The sequence below is a fragment of the Staurois parvus genome, unplaced genomic scaffold (genome assembly GCF_062004578.1).
Source record: "Staurois parvus isolate SC_StPar_1 unplaced genomic scaffold, SC_StPar_1.0 ptg000947l, whole genome shotgun sequence".
NCBI lineage: Eukaryota > Metazoa > Chordata > Amphibia > Anura > Ranidae > Staurois > Staurois parvus.
The window spans coordinates 71,551-86,854 of NW_028318743.1; positions in this window are offsets into that span (position 1 = coordinate 71,551).

Genomic DNA, 15,304 nt, shown 5'->3' on the forward strand with positions numbered 1-15,304 from the left:
GAGTGAGAGAGTATCCGTAACCCAAGCCGTGGTCAGATCAGGGGTAAAGCAGAGTAGACAGGTCCAGGAGCAAGCTGAGTTGGTAATCACAGGTCAGACTCACAGGAACAGGGCACGGGGAGCTAGAGATCATTCAGCCACTTGAGGAAGTGATGAGCCTCCTTCTAAAGGCCGTCTGGCACCAAACTGAGGCTGAAGTGTACTTCTGCGGACATGCAGAGTACTGGCAGAAATGCCAGATCTTCCAGAACTTTTGTAACACCATTACATGGGTTTCAGCCTTTCTTTCTGCAGCAGATTCAATGAAACTCCGGATCATCCTTGTCCAAGAGGTATCAGATAAGGGAGTACCATGCAGGCCACTAATATTACCATTCCCAGCATGGATTTCAGCCCACTTGTATTTGGAAACCAATCCCCAAACCAGTTGCCCAAATTAAAACTGTCCCATGTCTGCACGGGAACATGAGCTACCTTCCTCATCCTGTCGGTGATATCTTCTATTACCTTGCCATGATCGTCTATCTCCAGACAGCAATTACTCAAATTGAATTTCCCACGCACCCCTCCTTCGGCAGCTAACAAGTAGTCTAAAGCAAGTCTGTTCTGATACATGCCAGTACGCAGCCGAGTTCCTTGTTTTCCAAGCAAGTTAAAAGCATATGCAGACTTATTGGTAATGATTTCTTGCACAGCTTGTAGCCTAATAATCCGATTAAGCATATAGGCAGGCGTTCTGTAGCCTCATGACCCATCCTCCGCCCAGGTGGCAGGACCATAATACTGGACAATACGTTTTGGTGGCTATTTATTATCCTTCCAGTTCCCTATCTGTAAACCGGGTGCCCTCCTTTTCCTCTGTAGCCCGTCATATATTGGGACTCCCAACTGTTCTCCACTCCTGAGCGGGAGGACCAAGAATGAGGGTTTCGGTGGTCCTAGAACACAAGCTCCTGACCTGTCTCGGGGAAGCTTTGAGTAAGCTTTGTTCCCACAAATCCAGTACAAATTCTCTGGGGCCTTCCAGTCTGACTCTTTTGTGAGATCCTCCCATATCCCTCTTAAATTGTTGAAATTTCTAAAGGGATGAGGGTCAGGCATAGGCACTTCTTTATTACTCCACCAGGATGTATTTTTAGAGGTGTCATTGAATAACTGTTGCCCTAGGCAGGCCATATCCCCTACTTGGGTTTTATACATGGGGCCTGACCTGGCTATACAGTATTTCCCAATTATTGATGTTTTTAGATGCCATTCTGATTTTGCTCGCTCAGAGGGTTTCTCAGTGATGGCATCAAATGGCAATCTCTCGGGTATCCCAAGGCCACTGATCCCCCATGTTAGTTCCCTCACACGTAGCAATTGGATACCTTTAAATTGTCAGCTACTCTCTCCGCCAGTTATATGAACACATTCTTTGTACTGGGGGGGGGGTATCTCTATGCCGGTAGTAAGCTCTTCATAGAGAGTGGAACAATTGATGTGTGGCACTATTGGCGGTTTCTGTTTCTATGTATATATGCACAATTGTTCCTGGATCTGATCATTTTCCATCTATGTTTACTCCAAGCTTATTACCCCAATGTGTCAAAAACTTGGTGGGATTATATATGGTGAAGTTTACAGGGGTGCAGCCTCCTATTGAACAGCTGGATAAGCTAGGCAACGATTGAAGGATAGCGTCATGGTTTTTCTCTCCCCATGTCCCCCATCCTGTACAATCCCACCGGGGACAGTAATTCCATAATTCACTATTACAGCCATTTCCTAGCTTCCCTGAACAAATTATTATTATTATACAGTATTTATGGCGCCAAACGTTTGCTCAGCGCTTTACAATATAATGGGAGACAATACAGCAACAATACAGTTCAATACAAGAGGGTTAGGAGGGCCCTGATCCTTGAAGCTTACAATCTAGGAGGGGGGGGGGGGGCTGGCGGTACAAAAGGTAATAACTGGGGGATGGACTTGTAGGAGGAAAAGAAGATTCCATTATTAGCTGAGGGCAGGATAGGCTTCCCTGGAGAGATACGTTTTCAGAGATCGCCTAAAAGTGAGATTAGGCAATTATCTGTATTTCATAACACACAAACGGGGGGGGGGGGATTACCTGCCCACCGGCTTCCAATCACATATAAAACTGATAGCGAAAAAGGGCAAAGACCCCTCTGACCCGGGCTCCTGTTGTTCAATATCCTTGCTAAACCTAGACGCTAAAATTCTGTCTAAGTTAATAGGAAATAGATTGGCCTCCAGAAGGCCCTCTCTTATACGTCCATCTCAAGCAGGTTTTACCCAGGGACTGTCTGTGGCGCCCAACATTCGTAAGGTCCTGGCTGTTGTAGAATATGCCAAACACAATCCCAGCCATTTCCTAGCTTCCCTGAACAAAGGTATCTATCATTGGCCAGATATTCTCTTTTTCATTCTATATAAATCCTGTATAATAATAATAATAATAACCCCCCCAGCCTCCCCTGGGGGAATAGTTTAGGTTAATGGCAGAGCACACATCAAAGATCAGGCTCGCTGCAGCATTGGGATTAGTTATCAGGGTACGGTTTATCAGCTTGCCTGTATGGTTAATCAAGTTTTAGTGGTCCAAAGGTGGGGTCATACCAGGTTACCTGGTTCCCTACAGTGCACATTGAATAAGTTGTTTCATTATGTACACAAGTGTCAGTTATTGTGCCTTCACACTGATAATGAGAATGCCATAGTAACATTCTAGTGGTTACGGATCCTACTCTAGTAGTCCTTATACACGGGTCACATGATCTGCCATCCCCCTCTATTGTTCTGGCCACGGTTATTATTATGGCTACCAGCAATTTTATTAAACCATTTTCATCAGGCATCATATTGGTATATTTCCCTTTCTTCCGCTGTGTGTTGACTCGACAGCTTCCAGGTGTGTGTTGAGAGCAGGGCTAGAGTTCTTCCTTCTGGTCAGATGTATCCCTTTCTTCCGCCATGCATTGACTCAACAGCTTCCAGGTGTGTGTTGAGAGCAAGACTGAAGTTCTTCCTTCTGATTTCTCTGGTCAACTTCAGCTTTAAGGGGTCTTGAGGGTCTACTTACTCAGCCAGGAATCTGTGTGATCAGCAGCTGGTTTTGTGATGTATCCAGGGCGTCACCTCGGCCACCTTAATGGCTGTGGGAGTAGATAGCAGAACAGTGTAAGGACCTCTCCATCTGGGCCCTAAAGGGGTTACGCTCCACTCCTTTACCCACACTGCATCTCATGGTGCAAAGGGGTGGATGGGGTTGGACATGCTTATGAGGAGTTTCTCTTGAACCCACTTCCCTATATCCTGCATATTCTCCCCCAATTTCTTTAACAGTTCATGGTTCACCACCCCCCCTATCTCGTGTAAGTCTCCCTTGATGCCTCTAATGATGGGTGGGGGCCTACCATATAGTACTTCAAAAGGGGACAAATTTGTCCTCTTTATTGGAGTACTCCAGATTTTCAGCAAGACAATGGGCAGCATCAAGGTCTACTTCATTTGGGTTTCCTGACAGAGTTTTGCCAGTTGTAACTTCAGGGTGCGGTTCATTCTCTCCACTTTTCCAGAACTTTGAGGCCTGTATGCGGTGTGCAATTTCCAAGTGATCTTGAGTGCGCTTGCTAATTCCTGAAGGCACTTGTGAACAAAGGCGGGACCATTGTCTAAGCCCATGGAGGAGGGAATTCCATATCTGGGGATAATCTCCTGTATTAGGCATTTAACCACTTCTCTGGTAGTTTCAGTTTGTGTAGGCCAGGCTTCCACCGAGCCCAAATAGGTGCAGACGGCCACCAGCAGATATTTGTATCCTCCTGAGGGGGGCATAACAGTGAAGTCGGCCATTAATTCTTCCATTGGTAAGGTCCCTACTGCTTGTACTCCAGGAGTTGGTATAGGCCCTTGTCTTGGGTTGTTTCTGGTGCATTCCACACATCTACTGGCTGCTGCTTGTGCTAGCGTAAGTAGTCAGGGCATGTCAAAATGTCTCTCTAGGGCTTTTTCAATGGCTGTTTTGTCTGTGTGTTTTCTCTTGTGGAATTCTGTCACTAATTCAGTTGCTACAGCAGCTGGAATGACAATTCTTCCATCCTGCAGTTGTTACCACCGGTCTTCCCTGTACTTTCCAGGTTCAGTCTCTATCCATTCTTGCTCTGCCTTTGTATCGATTGGTTTCCATTCAGAGAGTCATAATGGGAGGGGCCATAATCTGTTGTGGGGACCGCTGGAGTGCTGCCTCCCTGGCTGCTTGAACTGCTTTTCTGTTGCCTTTGGCCACCTGGGAGTCTCCCTTTTGATGGCCCCTACAGTGTATTACTGCATAGCAGATCCCATCTTTTACGAAGCTGCTACCATCAGTGTAATATTCAACGTCTGGCTTTCCCAAAGGGGCTGTCTCACAAGTCTGGCCAACTTGCATAGACTTCATCCATTACCGGGAGGCAGTCATGTATTAGGGGTTCCTTTTAGGTGGGTAGTAGGATGGCGGGGTTCAGGATGTTAACAGTCTCTAAATGGATTTCAGGATTTTCACACAGCATGGCCTGGTATTTGACCATCCGGCTGTTTGTGAACCAGTGATTTCCCTTATAATCCATCAATGCCTGAATGTGGTGTGGAACTCGGACATAAATCTCTTGATCCAGTGACAACTTGTCAGCTTCGGCCACCAAGAGGGCTGTTGCTGCCATAACCCACAGGCAAGGTAGCCAACCTTGAGCTACAGTATCCAGTTGTTTGGAAAGGTACGCTACCGGGCATTGCCACGACCCCAGATATTGTGTCAACACTCTCACTGCTATCTCCAGCTTCCCACTGACATAGAGATAATAGGGTTTCTTACAGTCTGGTAGGATGAGGGTGGCGACTTGCATTAAGGAAGCCTTAATGTCTCAGAATGCTTGGTCTTGTTGTTTTTCTCATAGGAACGGTTCCCTCTCTCTCCGCTTTGTAGATTCATAAAAAAACTTGGCTTTTGTGGCAAAGTCTGGTATCCACATCCGGCAGAATCTGGCTACTCCCAGGAATTCAGGCACTTGACACCTAGTTGTTGGTGTAGGGATTTGGCAAACAGCCTCTTTTCTGCCCTCTCCCAACTGTCTCTGGCCTTGTGATACTCTAAATCCCAGGTATTTTACAGTCTCTTGGCACAACTGAGCCTTTTTCCTGGATACCTTATAGCTTGCTTTTTATAGTAGTTGCAATAGTTCACTTTTATTTAAGAACTGCCTGGGTTATCCTGTGTCTTTTTTCTGGGTTAAAAAGGATCAGTAGAAGTTGCTGGCAGGCAGACCAGATGGGGTTATACGTCTGGATTATTGAACGGAGAAGAACCTGTGTATCACGTACCTGGTGATGGAGGCCAATGGACAAAGTACGGGACTCCCCTGAGAGGGCTTCCCTTGCGGCTAAGTTCCGGACTCCCCTGAGAGCGGGACAGCGGGAGTCTGGCCCAAAGTGGCACAGGTCGCCTGTAGGAGTGCGGGTTGGTGGTCCACTCAGAAGCACAGCTGATGCACGGAGATAGGTCTGCAGACTGGAGGCGCCTGTGCGTGGTATGCAAGCCCTTTCGGGATTTAGATGTTTACTGGGTAGTCGGTTCAAGCCAAGGTCAGGTACAAGGTGGGAATCAGAGCAGACGTAGTCAGATGGGATAGCCGAGGTCATACACAGAGGAGCGAGCGAGAGAGGGAGAGAGTATCCGTAAGCCAGGCCGAGGTCAGATCAGGGGTAAGGCAGAGTAGACAGGTCCAGGAGCAAGCCTAGTCGGTAACAGGAAATCACGGGTCACAGGAAACAGGAACAGGGCAAGGGGAGCTAGAGATCATCCAGCAACTTGAGGAACTGATGAGCCTACTTATAAAGGCCGTCTGGCAGTAGACTGAGGCTGATGTGTCCTTCTGCGGCCATGCTGAGTACTGGCAGAAATGCCAGATCTTCCAGAACCTCTGCCGTGGACAGGACCCTGACACTGTGGTTTCTTACTATAAGAGGGGTTAGTAGTTTTCCAGTTCAGTAGGTCAGTTGTAGTGAAGGGAGTGTAGACTAGTCTGGCAGCCCCCTATCAATTGTTCCCTTAGGGGCATTTGCATGGGTAAATGAAAGGATGGGGCAAGAGTCCAATTACTGGCACTGGGATTCTTCGGGGTAGAAGTGAACACCTGATCTGTGCGCCCATTGGTTGTTCCTGTGCCCCCATCCTACTGCTTGTACTAAAAGTGTCATGACTAGGGGTGTTAGTATGAACATGTTTGGTAAGATTTGGCATTGATGGGGTACTCGCATCTGCTTCGGGAAATAGGACTGAGTTAAATTCCCACTGTCTATGGGGAGAGGCATCAGGGCTTGTCCCTTGTCTATATGCACCCGTGCTATATCCCTGTACATACTGTATGGAGGAGGCAGATCTGTCTCCTCAGGTTGGGAAAAGATACGCTTGATACTTTTAGTCTGTAGTATTACCTTTGTCATCTATACATTTCATAGTGTATATCAGCTGTACTTCTCCTATCCTCTATACATCTCATGCACAAATCATATGTCATCTACTTTACTTCTAATATCGATGCCATATTTCTATACATCCATCAGTGTAGTATACAGATGTGTCCTGAGAGATCCGTATACACAATATATGTGTATATTATATATACTGTCCTATATACATCTTCTTAGTGTTCTATAAACATAATATTTCTTGCAATCTGTCAATGGTCTCTAAATCAAACGTACCCTGGGGCGGCCAACATTTTCCATAACGGGGCCAGTCTTTCTCGCATAGTGTTTCTAACCTTTTAGGACTGTTTTTCAGTTTGCAGGCTTTGAAAAATCCACTCCTGAAATTACTGACCAGACACTCTAAGGGGGTCAGGACTGACTGATTACCACCCATATTGTTTCCTTAGAGACACCATAACAGACACAGAGGGGTAGGGGATTGAAAATCTGGTAAGGGGTCCAAGATCCTTGACACAATAGGGTTAAAAAACAAATGCTTCCCCTTATCGGTGACTTGGAACAGGGTGATATCAGCCCCAGTCCAGTACCAAGAACCGCACTTACACAGGGCAGTGGCTTATTCACTCACATACACACCAGACTTTCCAACCCAAAATTACTGACTGACTGGAGGTTAGCCCAGGATGTGCAATCATCCAACTGGGTTCAACTTGGGAGGTGATCAGGCTCCCCTTCCCTCGAATACCGTCGAGAGGTCCTGACTGACTGTTACAACCCAAAAGGCAAAGATCTCACCTTTTTCTGAAGTGGAGCTTCCACAATTTGATGGTTGGTTCCCCAGTCCAGGTTCTTTGGAGTCCAGCGGGTCGATCCTCGGAGCAGGCGACCAAGATGTAGCACAATCTCCCAGACAAATGTCCAGCGGCACCTGAGACAACGCCTCGATCTAAGGGGTCAGCTCCAGACCGGTCCCTTTGGGTCGTGGTGGAAAACCACCTGTCTTGGTAGTTACACCTGGTTTCCTGGCCAATGCACAAGGAAATGTAGAGGCAACTTTGGGGATACCAGGTAAACTCCGGACACGAACTTGAGGAAAACAAACATTTTTTTTAACCAGCGCTGGTTGAGACTTAGCCAGGCTCATGTCTGCAAAGCTAAGTAGCTTAAAAAACATCTCACAGCCTATACATATTAACAATTACATCACAATGCATATTTTTCCTCTTTCACTTTCTGTATGTTCAAAAGACTTTCTAAACTGCAATATATGGCCTTGAATACCAGCTACAGATAAGGATACCAGCTACCAGCTGGAACACATTACCTCACAGGAAATAAGGGAGGGGGGAAGTGAGCTGGTGACCTTGCTTTTGGAAAAAGAGGCTGCTAGAAGTGTTAATGTTTAAAGGGGAACTCTGCAATATCTGGGTGCTGCCACAGTGGAAGTGAGAGGAGAAGAGAGGCGGCCGCACCCAGCGCTGATCTCTTCTCCCATCCTATCCCGCAGAAGTGTGGGAGACAGGTCAGAAGGTGGAGGCCCTGGTATCCAGGCCATGGAATCAGGTCCAGATCACCCAGGAATGACCTTATGCCAGGCTCAAACATCTAGGTGCGGTAGAGTACCACCAGATGACCATGGCCAGTGGCTGAAAATGATGACAGCGCACAATGACAAGTTTGCCTGTACCCTTCCAGTAGATAGTCATTGGCCAGTGGATGAAGTGGATCCACAGGGCGATCTGCTGGCCAGTTCTGATCCAGACCCTTTAGGATCACTCAGAGAGCTGTGCAGTAGCCCTCTCCTATCTGCAGGGGGACAGGCTGAAATATCAGTGGGTCCGAGCTTCAGTTGGGACAAGCTTCACCCGACAATAATCTAGGGAACCTTCCAGGCAGACGCCTTATCCGACCTGTTTAGGCTCAGCTACGCATCATCTAGAAGGGGGGAGATGTGATATAAATGTAAGATTCAGGTAGTTGAGATGTGATCAGTAGAAATATGTAACCGTAGATCTAGTTTCATTCCATGTTATTACAGATCTGTGTTCAGTATTCAGTCAGAGACATATGTTCACCAATTAGCATCTGAAAGGACAGAGCAGCTTCTAGGCTAGAGGTGACACCTAGATGCCAATAAAACGTTGTCACCTATGTAGCCAGAGTTTGCCACCTTCTTGAAATCTAAAAGAAGAGCTCTAGTTATTTTGGCTTCAAAAAACAGCAGGAGACCAGGAGAGGGCTCTGAAAGGCCTACCAGCTCTGATTTATATCCACAGATGCGAGGAATCTATTTCATCTCATAAAAGCTAAGATATTAGTTGCAGAGCGATGGAGATAATTCCTTCTGATTGGACACACTGTAGGCTCCATCTACATGTAAATGTATTTGTAGCCTGTCGGAGATCACCTCCGCGATGGGCTCGGCGCAGGCGCAGTGCACTGCCCTGTGCAGGAACGCAGGCACTAGGACCTGGCCGATCGCAACGAATGAGTTTGCGCATGCGCAGTAGGGACCGCGGGCGCGCGCGTGGCACCAATGACAGCGCAGGGCGGGATATTTAAATGGCCCTGAGCTGTCATTCAGTGCCTTTTGGTCTTTCCTGTATCCTGTACCTGTGAACCTGTGATTTGTAAGTTGCTGACCCAGATTGTGCTCTGACCTTGCTATATTCTCCTGCCCAGACCCTTGCTTTGCCTGACCTCTCTCTTGGATGCCCCCTATTGGATCTGACCTGCTGTTACTGACCTGGCGTGTGACCCGACTATTCTCTGCCCGCTGCCTTGTACCGTACCGTCCTCTCTGTTACCGACCCGGCCTGTCTGACTTCGCACCTGCTCAGCCATCCATCCGTCCCTCCCAGTGGGGTCTTCAGACCTCCTCATATCAGGCTCTCCCCTGTGGGAGCCCTCGGCGTATACCACTACCACTGATGGGTTTACCCAGTAGACACGACCTGGTCTCAGGGGGCTCCAAGTCCATCCCCACCATCAGTGGCCCTGGTGAACAAGCACCTTGGGACTTAGATTCCGTGCTCTGGGGACGCCTATTCAGTGGAGTGCTAGTGGTACTGCTGGATGGTCCCTTACATAGCCTCTGTAGAATCCCAGAGAAACGCACAAATTGCGCCCGATTGCAGCAACTAAACAGTGATTGGTAATGTCGCGATCAGACTGATGCGCTGGTGTCGGAAATTTTATCCCTGACCTGGTGATCCGAACTGTTTCTGGCCCATTCAAGATTAGGCAGGGTCGATTGACCAAGGGCTTAAGTCCAGCCCACATCCATACTTCAATAAATTGAGGACCCTGAGATACTGATGAGGTGATTCGTACGGAGCCGGTTCCATATGACTGGTGAATCGCAGACTTTCTCTGACTTGCTCCAATCGCAGGATAAATTTTAGCAAAAGTTTTATTTCTATTTTTATTCCCTTTTTATTTTAAAGTGAATAGCCAATTGTGTGTCTTTTTGTATTTTCTGTAACTGTTTTTTCTTTGTATATATTTTATGCACTGCCCACTTTTGGGATATTAAATCATAAAATGAATAAGTGACTTCTGTGTAATAAGCTCAGGCTCATATCTCCGGAGAGATTGTTGTATTGTAGTGTCTATGTGCTCAGTCTAAGTTCATTGCCAATCTGCACGCAGTTGCACGACGTGTTGGCAGATTGCATGCAGATTGTAAAGTAGTAGATCTACTAGACAAAGATCTGTGTGTGTGGTGGCCCAGCAGGCCAGTCTGCCGATAAACTGTCAGGTGGTGGCAAGCTAACGTTTGTTGTGTGTCTGGTGTGGGGATGTGTGGACAGTGGAAAAGTGATTAATACTGGGGTTCTAGCTTGTAGGATAGCTGGAAGAATCCTAGAAGGGTGTGCCAATTGCTAGACTGCTCCCCAACCCTTAGAGTGCACCAGATTGTATGTAAGATTTGCATCTGCCAGCTGGATTGGAGAGGAGTCTCCCTCTAGTGGTGGCCAGAGATAGTGTGGGCTGTGAAAGTATATCACGGCCAGTCTTATATGCTCAAAGTAAGTCCCCTTCATAACCAAGTCACAGACGGACCTCGGTTAGCTAGCCACTGTGGATGTGCGGTGGTGATCCATGACAGGAGTACTGGAGCTGTACACACTTCCAGCCACCACAGCACCTTAACGCTCGTCATCCTCTTCTGCTGCAATTTCTAAGTCCAGGATTGAGTACGCTAGTTCCCCGCAAGTCAGGTCGGACATGCTAGGAGTACTGGATCTGTATGCACTTCTGGCCACCGCAGCACCTTGACGCTCGTCATCCCCTTCCGCCGCATTTTCAAAGTCCAGGATTGAGTGCGCTACTGCCCCCCAAGTCAGGTCAGGCATGGTGGGAGTACTGGGGCTTTACGCACGGGATGGCAACCGCAGCACCTTGACGCTCAACATCCACTTGGGCCGCTATTTGTATGTCCAGGATTGAGTACGCTAGTTCCCCGCAAGTCTGGTGGAGCGTGCAAAGAGTACTGGAGCTGTATGCACTTCTGGCCCACCCAGCACCTTGATGCTCATCATCCCTTTTTGCCGCAATTTCTAAGTCCAGGATTGAGTGGTCTACTTCCCCCCAAGTCAGGTTGGATGTATAACAAGCAGTCCAACCTCCACATTGCCCATTGCCCCTGGGGTATATAACAAGCAGTCTAACCCCCACCTTGCCTCCTGGGGTATATAACAAGCAATTCAACCCCCACACTGCCCTCTGGGTTATATAATAAGCAATCCAACCCCAAAACTGCCCCTTGGGGTATATAAGAAGCAGTCCAACTCCCACATTGCCTCCTGGGGTATATACCAGCAGTCCAACCCCCACAATGCCTCCTGGGGTATATACCAGCATTCCAACCCCCACACCGCCTCCTGGGGTATGTAAGCAGTAGTCCAACCCCCACACTGCCCCCTGGGGTATAAAAGAAGCAGTCCAACCCCCACACTGCCCCCCTGGGGTATATAAGAAGCAGTCCAACCCCCACATTATCTCCTGGGGTATATACCAGCAGTCCAACCCCCACACTGTCCCTTGGGATATATAAGCAGCAGTCCAACCGCACTGCCCCCTGGGGTATATAAGAAGCAGTCCAACCCCCAAACTGCCCCATGGGATATATAAGAAGCAATTTAACCCTAACACTGCCCCCTGGGGTATATAACAAACAGTCTAACCCCCAAACTGTCCCCTGGGGTATATACCAGCAGTCCAACCCCCACACTGCTCCCTGGGGTAAATAACAACCAGTCTAACTCCCATACTGCCCCCTGGGTTATATAACAAGCAGTCTAACCTCTACATTGTCTTCTGGGGTATATAACAAGAACTCTAACCCCCACACTGCCCTCTGGGGTATAAAACAAACAGTCTAACCCCCAAATTGTCCCTGGGGTATATTACGAGCAGTCTAGCCACCACACTGCCCCCTAGAGTATATAATGAGCAATTTAACCCCCACACTGCCCCCTGGGGTAAATAAGAAGCAGTCCAACCCCCACACTGCCCCTTGGGGTATATAACATGCAGTCTACCCCCACATTGTCCCTGGGATATATAACAAGCAGTTTAACCCCCACGTTTCCTCCTGGGTATATAACAAGCAGTTTAACCCCCACACTGCCAACTGGGGTATATAAAGAGCAATCTAGCCCCCACGCTGCCCCCTGGGATATATAACAAGCAGTTTAACAAACCCTGGATGCAACTAGTTAACTCAGTGGTTCTCAACCATCCTAATGCCGCGACCCCTTAATACAGTTCCTCATGTTGTGGTGACCTGCAACCATAAAATTATTTTTGTTGCTACTTCATAACTGTAATTTTGCAGTGGGAGGAGTAGTGCCACGTCATTGGTGTCAGTGGGAGGAATAGTGTCCCATCACTGATGTCAATGGGAGGAATAGTGCCCCATCATTGGTGTCAGTAGTAGGAATAGTGCCCCATCATTGGTGTCAGTGGGAGGAATAGTGCCCCGTCATTGGTATCAGTGGGAGGAATAGTGCCCCATCATTGGTATCAGTGGGGGGAATAGTGCCCATCATTGGTATCAGTGGGAGGAATAGTGCCCATCATTGGTATCAGTGGGAGGAATAGTGTCCCATCATTGGTGTCAGTGGGAGGAATAGTGCCCCATCATTGGTATCAGTGGAAGGAATAGTGCCCCATCATTGGTGTCAGTGGGAGGAATAGTGTCCCATCATTGGTATCAGTGGGAGGAACAGTGCCCATCATTGGTATCAGTGGGAGGAATAGTGCCCATCATTGGTATCAGTGGGGGGAACAGTGCCCATCATTGGTGTCAGTGGGAGGAATAGTGCTCCGTCATTGGTGTCAGTGGGAGGAATAGTGCCCCGTCATTGGTGTCAGTGGCAGGAATAGTGCCCGTCATAGGTGTCAGTGGGGGGAATAGTGCCCCGTCATTGGTGTCAGTGGGAGGAATAGTGCCCATCATAGGTGTCAGTGGGGGGAATAGTGCCCCATCATAGGTGTAAGTGGGGGGAATAGTGCCCCATCACAGGTGTCAGTGGAAGGAATAATGTCCCATCACTGATGTCAGTGGGAGGAAAAGTGTCCCATCACTGGTGTCAGTGGGAGGAATAGCGGCCCCACCGTTGGTATCAGGGGGAGGAATAATGCCCCAACGTTGGTGTCAGTGGGAGGAATAGTGCCCCATTGTTGGTGTCAGTGGGAGGAATAGTGCCCCATCGTTGGTGTCAGTGGGGGAGGAATAGCGGCCCCACCGTTGGTATCAGGGGGAGGAATAATGCCCCAACGTTGGTGTCAGTAGGGGGAGGAATAGTGCCCCATCGTTGGTGTCAGTGGGGGGAGGAATAGTGCCCCATCGTTGGTGTCAGTGGGGGGGGAGGAATAGTGCCCCATCGTTGGTGTCAGTGGGGGGGGAGGAATAGTGCCCCATCGTTGGTGTCAGTGGGGGGGGAGGAATAGTGCCCCATCGTTGGTGTCAGTGGGGGGGGGAGGAATAGTGCCCCATCGTTGGTGTCAGTGGGGGGAAGAATAGTGCCCCATCGTTGGTGTCAGTGGGGGGGGGGAATAGTGCCCCATCGTTGGTGTCAGTGGGGGGAGGAATAGTGCCCCATCGTTGGTGTCAGTGGGGGGAGGAATAGTGCCCCATCGTTGGTGTGAGTGGGGGGAGAAATCGTGCCTCATCGTTGGTGTCAGTGGGGGGAGGAATCGTGCCTCATCGTTGGTGTCAGTGGGGGGAATAGTGCCCCATCATTGGTATTAGTGACACCAATGATGGGGCACTATTCCTCCCACTGACACCAATGATACTTACCTTGCTGACCCCTGCTCCAGCCTGGGCTCGCTCGCTCGCTCCCTCCCTCCCTCTCCCATGGTACAGACACTTACCTGTCCGCTGTCTTTCTTCTCCGGCCGCTCTCCTCCTCTTCACCCGCTCGATCTTCGCGGTGCCGCTCGGCTCCTTCTCTCCAAGCTCCACCTCCTCGCCGGTGATTGGCCGCCTGTGTGCCTCTCCTGAGCTACAGTTCCGGCGGCCAATCACCGGCGAGGATTGATCCCGAAGGTGTGTCCAGATGACAGGGGCGGCATGTCATCCCGCCCACACCTGGAGACGGCGGTGTCTCGGTTCCTAAGACCATCGGAAATATGTGTTTTCCGATGGTCTTAGGCGACCCCTGTGAAAGTGTCGTTCGACCCCCAAAGGTGTCGCGACCCCCAGGTTGAGAACCGCTGAGTTAACTGGACTTGACTTGTACAAGCTTGACTAAACTACCCTTTGGGGTCAGGAATATGGACAATTTGCCTCTTGGTGTTTGTGACATGACAGAACTACCTCCCTGGGGTCTACAACAGAAAAATGTACCCCCTTGTGAGCACACAAGACAGGACTTCCACACAGGGGTCCAAAACATAGACATCATACTGCCCTGGTGTATATAACATGACAAAGTTACCCTCAGGATCCAGACCATGAACAATCTGTCCTAATGGTATATATAATATGTCAGAACTTTCCCCTAGGGATCTAGAACGCAATCTGCCATGGTGTATGTAACATGTCACAACTACCATCCTTAGTCAGGAACATAAACAGTCTTTCACTTGATGTATATAAAACGACAAAACTACCTCCAGAATCTAGGACATGGACAGTCTACCCCTCAGAGTATTTATAATGACAGAACTACTCCCTGGGATCTAGAACATGAACAGTGTGTCCTACTGGTATATACAGTGGGGCAAAAAAGTATTTAGTCAGCCACCAATTGTGCAAGTTCTCCCACTTACAGAGATGAGAGAGGCCTGTAATTGGCATCATAGGTAGACCTCAACTATGAGAGACAAAATGAGAAAACAAATCCAGACAATCACATTGGCTGATCTGGAAAGAATTTATTTGCAAATTATGGTGGAAAATAAGTATTTGGTGAATATGAAAGGTTCATGTCAATACTTTGTTATATATCCTTTGTTGGCAATGACAGAGGTCAGACGTTTCCTGTAAGTCTTCACAAGGTTGGCACACACTGTTGCTGGTATGTTGGCCCATCCTCCATGCAGATCTCCTCTAGAGCAGTGATGTTTTGGGGCTGTCGCTGGGCAACACGGACTTTCAACTCCCTCCAAAGGTTTTCTATGGGGTTGAGATCTGGAGACTGGCTAGGCCACTCCATGACCTTGAAATACTTCTTACGAAGCCACTCCTTCGTTGCCCGGGCGGTATGTTTGGGATCATTGTCATGTTGGAAGACCCAGCCACGTTTCATCTTCAATGCCCTTGCTGATGGAAGGAGGTTTGCACTCAAAATCTCACGATACATGGCCCCATTCATTC